Source organism: Rhinopithecus bieti, unplaced genomic scaffold (genome assembly GCF_001698545.2).
Source record: "Rhinopithecus bieti isolate Rb0 unplaced genomic scaffold, ASM169854v2 scaffold_13400, whole genome shotgun sequence".
In the NCBI taxonomy this organism is placed as follows: Eukaryota; Metazoa; Chordata; class Mammalia; order Primates; family Cercopithecidae; genus Rhinopithecus; species Rhinopithecus bieti.
The window spans coordinates 3,530,329-3,534,887 of record NW_016807991.1 but is presented as its reverse complement, the minus strand read 5'-3'; the positions used below and the strand labels follow the sequence as shown (position 1 = coordinate 3,534,887).

General features: G+C 56.7%; 1 pseudogene across 1 annotated transcript; it reads right to left on the bottom strand.

The window, feature by feature from the left end:
- Positions 1 to 539: 539 nt before the first annotated feature.
- On the bottom strand, positions 540 to 3,402 carry LOC108537326 (uncharacterized; annotated as a pseudogene). Its single transcript, XR_001887762.1, has one exon. The product of XR_001887762.1 is annotated as an uncharacterized LOC108537326 (transcript).
- Between the last annotated feature and the right edge of the window lie 1,157 nt (positions 3,403 to 4,559).

The following is a 4,559-nucleotide window of genomic DNA, read 5'->3' as shown; positions in this document are numbered from 1 at the left end:
TGTAGAGGCATGAAAAAATATGCCTGACAATGTCAGAGGAGAAGGATGGCATGGAATGGGAGACAAGGTAGGGAGAGAGCATTCCTTCCTTGGGGGAAGATAAAGAGTTGGGTTTGTAGTTGTAATGCATTTTCTTTGTAGGAACCTTTAGAGAATTTAGATAGACAAAAACAAAGACCAAGCCAGCTGCAGTTGATCACACCTGTGATCCCAATACTTTGGGAGGCCAAAATGGGAAGATCACTTGAGGCCAGGAGTCTGAAACCAGCCTGGTCAATATAGCAAGACCCCGTCTCTACAAAATGAAAATTTAAAAATTAGCCAGGCATGGTGGTGTGTGCCTGTAGTTCCAGCTACTGGACAGTCTGAGGCAGGAGAATTGCTTGAGCCCAGGAGTTCGAGGCTGCAGTGAGCTATAATCACACCACTGCACACCATCTTGGGCGACAGAGTGAGACTCTGTCTCAAAAAAAAAAGACCAAAATCTCTTGTAATTTCACTACCACAGATAACCATAGAAACGTTCAGTGTAGTTTTATTTCTTTTCATAAATACAGTGTACATTTTAACAAAAATGGGAATACACTGTATACAAGGTTTGTAACCTCCCTTTTCTACTTACCAACTTGTCCTGAAGAGAGAGTTTGTTTTCTTTTCTTTTTTTTTTAAATGGGATATCACTCTGTTGCCTAGGCTGGTCTCGAACTCCTGGGCTCAAGCGATCCTCCCCTCTCAGCCTCCCAAGTAGCTGGAACTGCAGGCATGCACCACTGCACCCAGCATGAAGGGACAGTTTGAATTTGGACAGGGAGTGATGGTGGGAGCCCAGGATGGCAGAGGGAGGTCTTGCTGCTAACGAAGACTAGTGTAATCCAGTCTGGCCAGAGGTGGGAAGGGCATGTGGGAGGACAGTGGAGGTCAGATCAGGGAGGGAAATCAAGGCGAAATGGTGCAGTGCCTTGAATGGCAGATCTTGGGGTTTGAACTTGATTTCTCATGATGTTGTCACTATGAGTAACTGCAGCTTTTGGAGGGAAGCCAGGCCTGAGGAGGGCTGTGCCTGGGGACGAAAGTCTGGCAGCAGTGCATGAGGTCAGCTGGAGAGGGTGAGCTGGAGGCAGGGAGGCCTGGCTGAGAGCTACTGAGGGCCAGGTTCAGATCTGCTGCCCAAGGGGGATCAGGTGGGATGAGATGAAGGGTCAGAGACACCTCTGGGAAGAGGTTCCAGAGCCATTGCTGGATCCTTTGGAGCCACAGGCAGCCGTTCTTCCTGGGCAGGAGGGAATTCTGTCCAGCTGCTGATTTCTAGGCCTGTCATCTGTTCAGTCTTAACCCAATTGCAGTACAAAGAATGAGATTAATTTATTTGCTGTTTTGAGCTGGGCATGGTTGCCCACGACTGTAATCCCAGCACATTGGGAGGCTGAAGCAGGTGGATCACCTGAGGTCAGGAGTTCAAGACCAGCCTGGCCAACATGGTGAAACTGCATCTCTACTGAAAATACAAAAAATTAGCCGGGTCTGGTGGTGTGTGTCTGTAATCCCAGCTACTCAGGAGGCTGAGGCAGGAGAATCGCTTGAACCTGGGAGGCGGAGGCTGCAATGAGCCAAGATTGTGCCACTGCATTCCAGCCTGGGCAACAGAGAAAAACTGCCTCAACGAAAAAATAAAATAAAATAAAAATATTTGCTATTTTGCATTCATTCCTTTGTCCAGCAAGTACTTCTTAAGAGCTGTGATATGCCAGGGGCTGTGTTGATGGGAGCAGAGTGGACATCCATATTTTCATCCCTTTCCTCTCCCCAGGTGCACAGATACAAGGGCCTCAGGGACTGTGCCAAGCAGGTGCTGCAAAAGGAAGGTGCCCTGGGCTTCTTCAAGGGCCTGTCCCCCAGCTTGCTGAAGGCTGCTCTCTCTACAGGCTTCATGTTCTTCTGGTATGAATTCTTCTGTAATGTCTTCCACTGCATGAACAGGACAGCCAGCCAGCGCTGAGCGCAGGAAGGACCCCAGGTCTTTCCTGGAGGCAACCTCCTGAAGGAAGGAAGATTCAGTCTCCACTGAGAGGTGCTCTCTGGCCCTTCCCTGCGGGCCAGCTGCCCCCAGCAAGGTGGCAGCCTTGAACCCACCCAGCTGGGACACCACCAGAAGGTCCAGGGCTCTCCCCATGAGAGAATCAGAGGGAATGCAGGACGTGGTCTACGGTGAACCAACGACACAGCGAGAAGGAGCGGGAAGTTGCTGTTTCTCCTCTGACCCCAGCCCACACTCCAAAGGAAAGAGATGCCGTCCTATACCTGTCAGCCCTGTCTGCCCGGAGAACAGAACGCTCCTGGTCTGGATGGGGCTGCTGCTTGAGTGCAGAGGGCTGCAGTAGGCCCTTTGCAGGAGTCAGGTCCCCACACTGGGCCTGTTTTTCCCAACCTATTTAATAGACATTAAAGCTAAACGCACATTCCTTATCTTACTCCATCTCCCCTGGCACATCTGCCTGCTCACAAAGTATGACGGAAAGGACTCCTGCCTTCCTCAAATCCCATGTTCTCCATAGCTGCAGCCCTTGGCAGCTCTGCTTCTAGTGCTGGGGGAAACTCCAGGCTGAGCCATTCACTTCCTGGGCCCCGTGCCTAGATCTTCGTGTCTGCAGACACACACCACCCAGGCCATCCTCTCCCAGCACCGGGCTGGTCATATCCGTGGGGCTCCATGAAAAGCAGTTCCCAGCGCTCGTGCAGGAAGTGGAGGGGCCATGCTGTGGGCAGGCATGGGTGAAGGTGCAGCCTCACCCCAATCTACCTCAGTCGCCCCTCTTTCACCCGGGGCTGGGTCAACCTTGCTGGGTGAGGAGCTGTCGGCAGGACAGGTGGCATCAGCACCCACTGCCTGCTCCTCAGTGCAGAGCATGCTGTGGGTGCATCCTCCCCTGTAGCCCCAGAAGGGCCGTGGCTCTGAAGCAGCCCCGCCGATGGGGATGGTAGAAGGAAGGGGCGGGCAGGCACCTTGGTGAGGGCACAGCTGGTGCCTGGGGTGTTACCAGAGCACAGGGACACCCACAGGCGGAGAGGCAGAGGAGAAACCAGTTCCAGGCCGAGGGGAGGTCTCCAGAACGTGACCTGCACCCTTCCCTCCACCTGCCCGGCCTGTAGGGTTGCTCCGACCTGGGAAGCCCTCCATTCTGCCTCCCTCTCCAGCCTTGGAAGGAGGCACCCACTGGGAACCGGCGCTGGCCCTGGCGTGTGGGTCCTGGGCTGCTCCTCGCACCATCCTTCCCTGCCTCTGATGTGGGATTTTGGGTTCTGTCGGCCCTGAATGCTGAGGCTTCCTGGCTCTGGGCTGCTGGTTCCCAAGGTCCAGGCTGCGGCGGGGGCCGCGAGGCTGCAGCTGCCTGAATGTTTTTTTTTTTTTTGAGACGGAGTCTCGCTCTGTGGCCCAGGCTGGAGTGCAGTGGCCGGATCTCAGCTCACTACAAGCTCCGCCTCCCGGGTTTACGCCATTCTCCTGCCTCCGCCTCCCGAGTAGCTGGGGGACTACAGGCGCCTGCCACCTCGCCCGGCTAGTTTTTTTTGTATTTTTTAGTAGAGACGGGGTTTCACCGTGTTAGCCAAGATGGTCTCGATCTCCTGACCTCATGATCCGCCCGTCTCGGCCTCCCAAAGTGCTGGGATTACAGGCTTGAGCCACCGCGCCCGGCCCTGAATGTATTTTTTATGAAATTCCGTTAAAGCTTTTCTTCATCTCTCCTGCCCACTAGTTTCTTTTGCTGCAGCTGAGCGTTCTCTTTATCCTCCGTTTTTGGTGACCACTTTGGCGGTTCTTTTAAAAGGAGGCGAAAACGCGGGCAGCGCCGGCAAGGTTCCTCCCGGTCCCGCGGCAGGAACGGCGGCAGTTCTTCCCCGCCTTCTAGGTGCCCTCCTGTCACTCAGGGCAGACGCCGGGCGGTGGACCGGTCCGCGCCACTTCAAGGGCACTCGCAACAACCGATGGCCGCGAGTTGCCCACGGGGCCCCTTTCTCAGGGCTGCCCCTCTGACCTGAAACTCGCTTCGACCATGTCCTCCTTGGAGCGGGAGAGGGTTGTGGCTGGTCCCGGTCCTGCAGACCCTGCCTTCTCTACCTGGGTGGGGGGAAAGGGGAAAGTGGTGCGACCAGAGCAGATGCTGTTCCTCCTCCCACCGGGGCCCACCACGCCCTCTGCAGGCTCCTCCCACGCCGCGCAGCCCAGCGGCGTCTCCCGGCCCCGTGCAGCTGAGCTCCGGGGAGGGTCGAGTGCGGGGCCACGCGCAAGATCGAGGATCCGGCAGGTCCGGCGTGGGCCCGGACAGGGCCGAGGCGCACCGGGTGAAGAGGTGACGAGCCGAGCGAGTTCCGCCTGCGGCTGAGTGGCAGCGTAGCAGGATCCCACGCGGGCGAGGTGGCTTCCGGGGCGGCCTGGAGGCCAGGGCAGTGCCCCGGGACCCCGGCAGGTGGCGCCGGCGAGCCGGCCCTTCCCCGGCGCCGCGCGAGGAGATGAGCTCACGGCAGCCCCCGCAGCGCCGGACGCTGGTTGCGCGCTCCCAGCG